Genomic DNA, 12,600 nt, shown 5'->3' with positions numbered 1-12,600 from the left:
CAACACGAGGAGAAACATTAGAAATACGAACGGAAAGAGAATCCTGCAGGCGAGATAACCGGACAGAAAGAGGGAGCTGATGAAGAGGAACAGGAACCGCAGGAGGGGTAAAAGTTAAAGCACGACAGAGGCGAGAGGAAGGATGTTGTAAGGACCCCGCAAGATCGTGAAGACAGTAGCGATCACGGCGGTCCTGGAGAGACAGGAAGCCAGCGTCAACATACAGGCTAAGGATGGGAGTCGAACGAAAGGCACCAGAACTGAGGCGCAACCCAGTATGGTGCAAAGCATCAAGACGGCGAAGAGTAGGAGAAGCAGACGAGTAAGCAGGGCAACCATAATCAAGCTTAGACAGGACGAGAGAGGAATGTAAAGCAAGGAGAGTGCGCCTATCCGCTCCCCAAGAAGTATGGGACAAGACCCGAAGGAGGGTAAGGGCCTTAGAGCACTCAACACGAAGGTAAGAGATATGGGGAGACCAAGACAAACGAGTGTCAAGGAATAACCCCAAAAGCTTTGCGGATTCTTTGTATTCAAGGGGATGATCATAAAGTGACAAAGAGGGACGAAGAACAACCCGTTTCCGAGTAAAAGTCATGGCACAAGTCTTAGAAGTAGAGAACTTGAAGCCATGATCGGTGGCCCAAGACGACACGGCATCAATTGCAAGTTGAAGCCGGCGCTGAAGGAGAGGCGAATCATCACCCTGACAGCAAAGGGTAAGATCATCGACATAGAGAGCGGAGAAGACACCAGAAGGAAGAGAGGAAAGAAGACCATTGAGGGCAACCAGAAAAAGAGTAGTGCTCAGAACACTACCCTGGGGCACACCTTCATATTGCTGAAAAGAGGCAGAGAGCGCGGTACCAAGGCGCACCCGAAAGGAACGACGAGAGAGGAAGCTGCGGAGAAAGAGAGGGAGACGACCACGAAGGCCAAAAGAATGAAGTTGAGATAGAATATGATATCGCCAAGTGGTGTTGTAAGCCTTTTCCAGGTCAAAAAGGACGGCAACAACGGAGGTCTTCGCAACAAAAGCAGTACGAATATAGACCTCCAAGTTCACCAGGACATCTGTCGTGCTGCGGCACTTGCGGAAACCAAATTAAGAAGGGGAGAGGAGGTGATGGTGTTCCAGGAACCACATCAGACGAACGTTAACCATACGTTCAAAGAGTTTGCAGACACAACTTGTGAGAGCAATAGGGCGAAAGTCCTTAGGGGAAGTACCCAGAGACCCCGGTTTGCGAATAGGGAGGACAACGGCATCGAGCCAGTCCTCAGGGACTGACGACGACTCCCAGATCCGATTATACAGACTCAGTAAATACTGAGACGTGCACGGAGGGAGATGGCGAAGCATCTCATAATGAATACCATCGGAGCCCGCCGCCGTAGAACCGCAGAGGGCCAGGGCAGAACGAAGTTCAGAGAGAGAGAAGGGATCATTATAGGGAAGTTGAAGACGAGTGCAGAAATCTAAAGGACGAGACTCAAGAACAGGTTTACGAAGAAGAAAAGACTGGGGAAGATGAAGACCAGAGCTAACAGAAGAAAAGTGGGAACCCAGTTCGGAAGCGACCTGCAACGGGTCCGCCACAAGAGTATCATGGAGGTGAAGGACCGGTGAAACATCGGGAACGAATTTACCCGCTATCTTGCGGATACGCTTCCAGATCTGGGCCAGAGGAGTTTCGGACGTAATTGTTGAGACATAAGATGCCCAACATTCACGTTTAGCCGTACGGATGGCCCTACGGGCCACCGCACTCGCTTTCCGAAAGAAAAGAAAAGAATCGGTCGTCTGCCTACGGCGGTGCCTCTTCCAGGCTGCACGCTTACAGCGGACAGCCCGAGCACAGTTCGCATTCCACCAGGGAACGCACTTCCGTGGACCCCGGGAGGAAGAGCGAGGGATAGAGCGGAGGGCAGCGTTGAAGACAGTGTCATGAAAAAGGAGGAGAGCGCGAGAGAGAGGCAGAAGGGAGAGGTCAGAGAGAGCAGCACTGAGGGTAAATAGGGTCCAGTCCGCCTTAGCAAACTGCCACCTAGGGAAAGAGAGGGAAGGGCGAAAAGAGAAAAAGGAAACAAGGATGGGGAAATGATCACTTCCATGGAGGTCATCAAGAACCTGCCACGTGAAATTTAAGTGAAGAGAAGAAGAGCAGAGAGAAAGATCAAGACAAGAAAGGGTGCGAGTCCGAGAGTCCAAATGAGTGGGCTCACCACAATTCAGAAGAGACAGGGAAGAAGAGAGGAGAAACGGCTCAAGAAGGCGACCCCGGGTATTCGTCAGAACGCCACCCCAAAGAGAATGACGACAATTGAAGTCACCCAGCAGGAGCACAGGCTCCAGTAAGGAGTCTAGGTGTTTCAAATCAAGGAGAGAAAGCGGGACACTCGGGGGGAGATAAATGGAACAAACAGTGTACCATTTCCCCACAAAGACACGATCAGCAGAACAATGGAGAGGTGAAGGAAAAAGTAAAGGAACAAAGGGAACATCAGCCCGAATCAAGAGAGCAGAAGAATTAGAAGCCCCAGCAATGGCTGGGGGAGGGGGGAGAGAAAGGAATAGCCACGAAAACGACCAGGACGAGCACCAAGCATCGGCTCCTGGAGACAGACACAAAGGGGTGAAAACCGCGAAATCAAAAGTTGGAGTTCGAGGAAATTAGCGTAATAACCTCGAACGTTCCATTGAAGAATGGACAACGACGAGAAGAGAAAGGACAAAAACAGAGAACAAGGAAGAAACAAAGGCGAAAGAGCAACAGAGCACTTTAAAGAATATCAGGGTTGGGATCAGGGTCAGCAAAGTCAGGGTTAGGGGGCATGGGTAAACTGAGCAAAGACGGAGGGAAGGAAATGGGAGAACAGATCAGAGGTGGACGGGCGGGGTCCGGAGGAGGAGGAGGAGGAGGAGACAACGGAGAGGAGCAGTCAAGGACAGCAGCAGGAAGAGGAGGGGTAGAAAGAGGGGAGCGTACCTCAGCAAGGGCAGCAACTGAGAGGGAAGCGGGGGCTAAAGAAACCTCCATAGCAGGAACAGGGGGCGCAACCACCGAAATGGGAGGGGAAGGAGCGAGAGAGGCAGAAGTAGGGGCCGAGGAAGAAAGCGAAACCTTCTTACCTGCTGGGGAGGAGGAAGGAGAGGAGCCAGGTTTACGCTTCTGACGTAAAGAGACCGGTGTCCCAGCAACCACGTACTGGGCAACGGATTCTAGTGTCTCAACAGGAGAAGCTGAACGAGAGCACACACGACAGCCGTTTGGAGAGCGATGGACATCAGCCCGCACCGACAGGCGGCGGGGAGAGTCAAGAGACGGAGGGGAAGGATGGGAAGGAGGAACGGAGGGAGACGAGGAAGAAGACACAGGAGACACGACAGACCGGGTAGAAGGAAGGGGAACCCCAGACAGAGGACCAGGAGGAGGATCCTTCGGGACAGAACCCAAAGGAACAGAGGAGGGGGCAGTGGGCGCATCAGGGTCCAAGGCCCGGAAACGGTTGTGAGTCTGAGGAAGGCGGGAAGGACGAGGAGAGGAAGAGCACAACACGCGAGCATAAGAGATATTAGCATAAGGCGGGAGCCAGCGAACCTGGCGCCTCGCCTCAGGAAAAGATAAACGCTCCCGGTGCTTCAGGTTAAGGACGGCCGCCTTAAGCTTGTAATGGACACACGCGCGGGAGAAGGTAGGATGGGCCTCACCGCAGTTGAGGCAACGAGCCTGGGGAGAAGTGCACTCCGACTTAGAGTGACCTTCGCCACCACACAAAGGACAGAGAGAGACAGTCCCGGAGCAGCGGAGGGCACCATGCCCAAACCTCCAGCACTTGTTGCAGAGCCGAGGAGAAGGAATATACTCCTGGACAGAGCACCTGGCACCAGCAAGAATGACAGAGGGCGGAAGGGTCCTACCATCAAAGGTAATCTTCACAACCCGGAGGGGTTGACGGCGACTACCACGAGGGGGACGAGTAAACGTGTCCACCTGGAGAATAGAATGGCCCTGGGCAGCGAGGATATGTCGAATATCGTCGTGGCAGTCGCGCAGGTCCCGAACACCGGTCGCAACATGGGGCGGGAGCAGAATAGTGCCAACACTGGCATTCAACTGAGCGTTCTTCGAGACCCGAACAGGGGTCTCGCCAAGGCAGGATAAGGCAGCCAAGCGGGAAGCAGCATCCTGAGAAGGAGCAGCAACGACACATGTACCGAGACGAGTGGGGTTGGAGGTAACAGAGGCATCCACGGAATCAACGAGATGTCGATGGAGGGAGAAATCGTCAGGAGGCGCAGAATCAAGAGGGAGGAGATCAAAATATTTGGCCCACGAAGCGGGACCAAACAAGGCTTGATAGGTAGCAGAACTGGAAGGAATCGAGCGAGGGCGGCGGTGAGAACCCCCAGAGAGAGAGGGGTTAAAAGGCGCAGTAGTTACAACTAGAGAAGGAGCCGCGCCAGGGGACGAGGTAGTCACCACTGGGGGCTTGGGGCTTGACCCAACCACAGAGGAGGGAGGGGAGCCAGGGGAAGGAGTCAGAGAAGCCAAAGGAGGAGCAAGGTCGGGGCCCAATGCAGCGGAGGCTACAGAGCCCGGTCATCCAATACGGACCGACTCGGGGGCTTGGTCGCCCACCCCACGAGCCTGAGAAGGTAAACCAGAAGCAGTCGAAACAGGGTTTATCATCATGACGAAAAGAAGAATTCATTCACGAATGTGCCCCCACACCCACCATGGAGCCACAGTTAGAGGCAGGACACCCAACAAGAAGCTATCGCCGATCTTGCCGGGGCCTCCTAGGTGTGCGTCGTAAGTATACGCCCCACAAACGCCACCTTAAGAAACCGACAGTCCGTCGAGATCGGGTTCAGTGACGAAAGGAGGATTGACAATAAAAGGTTCCCCTCGCTCTCGACGTCGGGTACTACAGTTCTACGGGTGCAAGAGTATGCCTCCTCAAGCACCCGGGCGTCAAAATAGTAGTAGTCCAAGGGAAGAACCAGAACAAGCAAAAGGTCGGCAGGAAACGGCAAGCAGATAGGAGAAGAGGGGGGAGAAAAACGAAACAGAAGGAAAAGGAAAAGGTGCCCAGCAGAATTGGAGAGGACGGCAGCAGGAGCACAAGGCTAGAAAAGGACAGAGGACTGTCCCAAGGAGCATCACACTCTGGCAGCCGCCCACTAAGCCCCCACAAGGGCAACAACGAGCTGAGCGGGGAGGGGGTCCACACTAAAGATTTGGTTGTGCAGGAGATTCCCGCCCGAAGGTCGGCCATCTCGGCGCGCAGATTGAACGCCCCTGGCTGGACTTTCTTTCCACACCTCGCCTGGGACTCATCTTTGAATTCAGATGGCTTTTTTGGGCCAGTGTGTGCTCACTGCAGCTACCCAGGGGCTCACAGCCCCGGGGGAGGCCGGAGCCTCACTAATGGACGCCTCCCCGAGCGGGGGCGCCATGTACGTTGACAGCAAGTTCCAGAGAGGAAAACGTCTGCTGGAAAATGAGTCGGCTGATGCTGCGCCAAAGCGAGATGCTAAGAGAATGTCTTTGCCTTCAGAAGACCTTTCTCCTGTGGTACCTCATTCCTCGTTTGTGGTTGTCCTAATCCAGTCAGAATCAGCTCAGTGCGTGGTTGCAAATCCTCGTACCTTAGGTGCAGCAATTGAGGCTTCGGTATTGTGGCCACATTGCCTGCCTGAGACCGCGTGTACCCTGGGTAGGGGTGCAGCACTGAAGCTACACATCAAAAAGGAGGCTCTATCACACATCCGTGTATCCGACATTATTAAGTTGGGGGACTGGCCCGTCAGGTGCCGACAGGTATTGTCGCAGGAGCAGTCTCGGGCCCGGTATGGGAAGATTGGCCCAATGACCAGAGTGTTGATGTGGATAACATCCAGACCGCTCTGCATGTGTTAGGGGGGTGCATCAGCGGGATTATTGGAAGTTACCGGGATTCGCGGAGCAGCAAACCCGACATCCATGGTCTGTGTAAAGTTCGATGGGCCCCTCCCTGATCGGGTGGTACCTCACAGAACCTCGTATCAGGTCCAGCCCTACAACTTCCCTGTGTAACGATGTTACGCTTGTTATCTATTGGGGCACAGTCGCCTCGCCTGCCATAATGAAGCACACTGTGCAAACTGCGGCAAAACAGGCCATACAGACAGATATAACGGTGGGTGCAACTTCAGGGGAAGGTCAAGCTTCCCATGACCTTGGAGTCATTGGATATGGGTTTGTGGATTACCTGACCTAGCAGTTTATGCCTTTGGGGAGATCTCCCATCCCCCCCCCCCCTGGCGTATGCATTAATGATATATAATGCATATGCCAGCCAGTCCAAGCCTAATCTTAAGATAATTCTCCTATCTCTCAATTTATTCTTTACCTACTCTTCACAGCAAGTCTTTGTCACCCACATTGAACAATATTCTAAGTCTTCACCACCCCAAAACTTGCCTCGCCACCCAACTTTTACCTTACCATACATCTTTGCTACCCATCATTTGGTTTGGATTAAACATTCAAGGTTAAATGTTTGCCCTTGATCACCTAGCAGCAATTGAGGATACAGATGTAAACTGATTGGAGAGTCGCGTTCCGAGTGTAAACTAGTAGAACGTAAGTCAAGAAACTGATCCAGTGATCCAGTAGTATGATCCACAATAGACTTGAGAATGGTCCAGGACGGACCGAAACGTCGTTGTCCCTTCACCTTCTAGTGTGTGGTCTGGTCAACATACTTCAGCCACGTTATTGTGACTCGTCGTCTGCACATGATCCAGTAATTTGTTCCGCAAATCCACAACCCAGTTACCAAACCAGTATTTACCCAGGTATTTCCTAAATCTAAACTTATCTTCATTTAAAGCCTTATCAATAGCTTCCTTGTTATGCCCATTCATCTACTTGTACACTTCAATCATGTCACGTTAAGGTTTTTCCAACATCTCTTCATACGGAAGCTTTCTAATTTGCGGGATTAACTTTGTCATCCTAACTGACGTGTTCTAGTGAATTATGTCCATTCTTTAGTATGGCGACCAAAACTGAACGGCATAATGTAAATGGGGCCTAAAAACAATACGTTAATAAACCCAGCCGACTTATTGCTAACTCTTCTTTAAATAAATCTATGGGAAAGAAAAGCTCTCAGCCTGCTAACAAGAGTGTACAAATCCACAAGGGCCGGGACGAGGATTCGAACCTGCGTCCGAGAGCATCCCAGACGCTGCCGTAATCGACTGAGCTACGACATGGTCAAAAGGAGTTGAAACCGAAGTTCTACTGAACTTACTGGATCCTGCAGCCTCTCCGAGGCACAAACCAGTGTTAGTGTAACAAGAATGTGAAGTTGACTACGTCCATCTAGTTCCACCCGCTCCTCCCCAGAACTAGTTGTTAAATAAGCACTTTACCTTGACTCCTCTGATCCAACACTTGTCCACACGGGCCACACTCCTGAAAAAATATTTTTTACATATATTTAGGGCAAGTATAAGTAAGTAATTATCAAAAGAATGCACCAAACCGGGAAGGCTATGTAGCACCAGGGTAAGTATAAAGTTTATTTCAAATACAATCGAGTAGGAAAATACAATTATGAATTTCAAGAACACTGGAACCAATCACTGGAAAAGGTGTAATTGCAATGGAGATTAATAACAGATTGTATCAACAATAGCGAGTAGGCAAGACTGATAAGACTGCAATAGCCTAACGGAGTACATTTTTGTCTCTGACTCATGAGGCTATGGTTAAGCATCAATGTTCTTTTAAAGTTACATAGAAACACATTATCTTATTAGGGTCTTCCACTAAAAACAAACCTTTTGCTAACCTTAGATAAACGTACTGTGTATTATTAATTTATTTAGCTGTTTATTGGCCTAAATTATATTAATAACATGCTTAAAACCTCTTAAGTACAGAATATGGTCTCTGAGCACCAAACCAACGTTAGAAGCCTAGTGATTACATTGTTAAAAATTACCATTTACAGGTGAAACCATTTCATATCGCAGAGTAAACAAGATGGAAACAATTATCTTCCACACTTATTTGCACAATTGCCATCCTGATATGACCACTCCATCGCCCCAGTCGTTAACATACTAAGTGCAGGCGATGAGTCACAATAACGTGGCTGAAGTAGTTTGACCAGACCACACACTAGCAGGTGAAGGGATGACGACGTTTCGGTCCGTCCTGGACCATTCACAAGTCGACTTGAGAATGGTCCAGGATCGAAATGTCGTCGTCAACACACTAAACAATCTAGGGCGACTTGTTGCTAAACATTACAAGTCACCATTACCTTAGCTACAAGACACGTTGTGCATATTATCAAACTACCTTTAATGTCATAATGCAGCAGTTTGCGCCCTTAAAATACAGATAGACAAACTCCTCAGGAACCGTAGGGGAACCTTTGACAAGCCGCCGGCTTCCTGTTGCCGTAGAGGGCACTATGGAGAAATGGTGGCCCTCTGGTAAATTTAAGTCAATATTACCTAGGAGTTATGATGTACCAGCCATTGAACATCTGGGACTCACAGTTAATATGAAAACAATCCTTAAGAATAGTTAAACGAATCATTGACTTAAACGAACAACATTGAATATTGAACTGTACGAGTCTCTGTTGTGGTCCCATCTGGCCTACTGTGTCCTAATATGGAAACTTCACTTCAAAAACACATCAATGATTTTCCGCTTTGGAGAAAGTTCAAGACAGCATCAACAATCATGCCAGAACTTGTTCAACTGTCACTACCACGAATCTTTGAAGGACTAACACTATAAATGTTTAAATTGTTATAGATTTTGATAGATTAGCCTATAAATTTTGCTAGAAATTACCTACTTAATATTATCTGTTAGATTAAGGCCCTGCCCGAAGCGCTATGCGTACTAGTGGCTTTACAAGAATGTAAACACATCATGCCAGTGTACTCTCAGAAACCCAATGTAACTTCTTATAGATATATAAATAAATGAAATAACAGCCGAGGCCTTTGTAATACTATTTTAATGCATTGCTTTATACTTTGTAAAGTCTTTTAGAGAAGTGCTTTGTATTTATAACCTCCAACTTTGTCAGTATTACAAATTAAAAAAAAAAATTATAATACTGACCAAATTGGAGGCTATTAATACAGACCACTTCTCTAAAATGTCATATTTGACACAGACAGGCTGGACAACAGCTTCAAGCTCAACAAGCCACAATGTAACACAGAAAATAGATGTGTTGTTTCCCCCATAGGGGATTATTAACCCATGAACCCGCTTAACCACTCAAGTCGTAAATGCCGAGTCATTCCTCTTGTTCACAATATACACAAGACAAATCCTCAATAAAATAAGGGTGGAGGGAGTAGGAAGGCTGACCTTTGACAAGGTGCCGCCATCCTGTCCCCGTCGAGGCCACTGTAGATGGTGGCCCTTAGGTCAATTCATCATAGGAGCCCTTCTCCTTCCATCATCCTGAATCATGCTCATCGTACTAACCTGCACCCCCTCAATCCCCCCCCCCCCACCATCGTCACACAATCTGTGGCCAAAATTTCTCGTTTCATTCAGATTTTCATCAAAATATGTCGAAGATTTCTCTTTGGGTTGTTTTAAGGGGCCTGACAGCCGAGTGGACAGCGCTTCGGATTCGTAATCCTGAGGTTCCGGGTTCGATCCCCGGTGGAGACTGAAACAAATGGGCACTTTCTTTCACCCTGATGACCCTGTTTACCTATCAGTAAATAAGTACCTGGGAGTTAGACAGCTGCTATGGGCTGCTTCCTGGGGATGTGTAAGAAAAAGAAGGCCTGGTCGAGGACCGGGCCGCGGGGACGCTAAGCCCCGAAATCATCTCAAGATAACCTTAAGATTGCTGGCTAACTACTGGCATGGCTATTAAGGCCACCACAAGCGCCCTAATGACTTAACTAGCGGGTACACCTATGGCTGCCACCTGACAATCTCCTCTATATTTTGTCTAAATACATATAATATACAAAATAATAACGAATAACAACATGAAGTACACACCTCGAACAATGCTTTCTTTATTATGATTGATTAATGATATCTGTAACACATTTATTTTTTGCACACTGGTAATCAACGTGACCCTTGCCAGGCGGCGGCTGGTCGACAACTGAGCCACACGTTAAGAAGTGGGACTCCCAGACGCGCCACTCACCCTTACTTCACTATAATATCTAAACTGTCAACCTCTAATACAGTTAAGCATCTGACCACCAGAGGCGCTAATGTTCCCCTGTTATTACGCCATCCATATAATAATTGCTCTCATTATTCATTGTTGCAACGTTTCATGCCCGAAACGCTTTGCGTAATAGTGGCTTTAGGCATTGTATGTACTAGCCCTATCCATAAATCCATCACTCTTTGTAAAATCTCTTGTATGTATGTACCTTACCTAAATAAACATTTGATTTGATTTGAAATACATTCATGTTCTGTAGTGACTGTGTCAGACCTCGAAGGAAGAATTGAAACACCCTTCTGAAGATGTATTATTAAATACGAAAATACTTAAGGAAATTCCTGTTTCAATTCTTCCTTCGTGGTCTGACACTGTCACATTTTCATCACGTGTTAATTGTCGTGATTTACACGCAGATTTTGTAGTGTATATACGACAACTTCAGGAAAGTAATGAGTAGCGGATTTAGTCTAAACAATAATATATGCGTTTTGTTTTTAGTGCCAAATTATCTGGCAAATATACATTTGGAGATGAAGCTCAATCCTTCCTGTAGCCCAATCTTTCCTGTAGCCCAATCCTTCTTGTAGCCCAATCCTTCCTGTAGACCAATCCTTCATGTAGCTCAATCCTTCCTGTAGCCCAATCTTTCCTGTAGCCCAATCCTTCTTGTTGACCAATTCTTCCTGTAGCCCAATCCTTCCTTCCAAATCCGATTTGTAATATATTATTATTGGAGGTGTTGTGGTTTCTGTTCTAGGTTCAGGATTGTACCTGGTCCTGGTGTCATCATGTCCGCGGTTGTTCAACGTCCTCCCAGCAAGCATAAGAAATATTGCCGGAACAACCGTGGACATTTTCAAGAGGAAACTAGATTTATTCCTCCAAGGAGTGCCGGACCAACCGGGCTGTGGTGGGTATGTGGGCCTACGGGCCGCTCCAAGCAACAGCCTGGTGGACCAAACTCTCACAAGTCGAGCCTGGCCTCGGGCCGGGCTTGGGGAGTAGAAGAACTCCCAGAACCCCATCAACCAGGTACCAGGTATCAACCAGGTATCTTCTGTCGCGTTTATTTCTTTGTTGCTATATCCATTGTTCACCAACACTTCAGTTAACTTTCAAACTCCGTACTCACGTTGCTCCATTCTGAGCAGTGGGTAAGGGCTCGACGAATATAAGTGTTTAGAACACTGGCTTTGTGTCTTTGGGAGCACTCACTCCTACTGTTTAGGCATAATCCTATGTTTGTAGGCTTAGTATATACGCTACTGCTTAGAGATGCTCCTGTTAAATTGTGTGTTTATTTGTCTACTTATACTGAATCCTTTTAAAGTGTGTCCTTATCTGTCATTTGCATCAAACTTCATCCCTCCTACTGACCTGTTTGGTAGTGAGTTCTGCTAATCGTGGATTGCTGTTACGTAGCTCATTTAGCTTCATAATAGTTGGATGGCAGAAATAAAAAGGCTTCAATTAAACAGAGCAGAAATTTATGAGAATGATGTTCAAAAATACCAAATAGTTATTATTTTATCTGTAGAAAACGATGTCTTACAGACAGGGTAAAAAAAAAAAATGAATGTAATGAAACATCATTTACATGGCGAGAGCCAGAGGCTCCCTGGAGCTATCCAGGCTGATATGGATGTACTAGATTTTGGCATCAGTCAGTGTGAATGGAGTTCTACTGAATTACAATCTCTCAGCAAATGAACTTTTTTTCACCCTCATTGTTTGCTGTGATCGCCAACATGGTATTTAGAAAAAGTTGATCTGCTGCTGACCTCTTGCTAAATCTCTCCACTAAGTGACATTAGACACTGGATGAATCATAGATCAGCAGTGTTGTTGATCTAAATATAGCAGGTGCATCTGAGTGGGTTCTGGATTAGTAGGAAAGCATCACGCACTAGCCCCAGTCACCATTCTGCAATATAAAAAAAATCCCCCATGCTTTCCACATCACTTTTTTATACCCAACATATGCCAAGTTCTGAAAGCGGCGTTTGGTCACATTTGTCCCAATCCCCACTACAGTTTTCAAAATATCCCAAACATCTCAATTTTGAGGCCTGAGCCATACTTTCGAGCCAAATTCTGGCTCTCTGCACGTATTCGCAGTTTGAAATTACGACTTTTTATACCCAACATATGCCAAGTACTGACAGCGGCAGTGAGTCATATTTTGCACAAACTCCCATGCAGCTTTCAAAATATCCGAAATATTCCAATTTCGAGGCCTGAGCCATATTTTGGAGCCAAATTCTGGCTCTCTGCACGTATTCGCAGTTTTAAATTACGACTTTTTTATACCCAACATATGCGAAGTACTGAAAGCGGCGTTTGGTGACATTTGACCCA

General features: G+C 47.5%; 1 long non-coding RNA gene across 1 annotated transcript in view; it reads right to left on the bottom strand.

Annotated features, from left to right (window-relative positions):
• Positions 1 to 10,496, bottom strand: part of LOC138361181 (uncharacterized) — a 78,113-nt gene extending 67,617 nt beyond the window's left edge. The window contains exons 1-2 of the long non-coding RNA XR_011226834.1: positions 10,059 to 10,496; positions 7,430 to 7,472 (exon numbers count right to left, since the gene is read on the bottom strand). This is a non-coding gene — a long non-coding RNA (uncharacterized lncRNA). The remainder of the gene's footprint in view (positions 1 to 7,429; positions 7,473 to 10,058) is intronic.
• Between the last annotated feature and the right edge of the window lie 2,104 nt (positions 10,497 to 12,600).

This window comes from Procambarus clarkii, unplaced genomic scaffold (assembly GCF_040958095.1).
Source record: "Procambarus clarkii isolate CNS0578487 unplaced genomic scaffold, FALCON_Pclarkii_2.0 HiC_scaffold_230, whole genome shotgun sequence".
Classification (NCBI taxonomy): domain Eukaryota; kingdom Metazoa; phylum Arthropoda; class Malacostraca; order Decapoda; family Cambaridae; genus Procambarus; species Procambarus clarkii.
The sequence above is the reverse complement of the archived record's forward strand: the minus strand, read 5'-3'. Positions and strand labels throughout refer to the sequence as shown.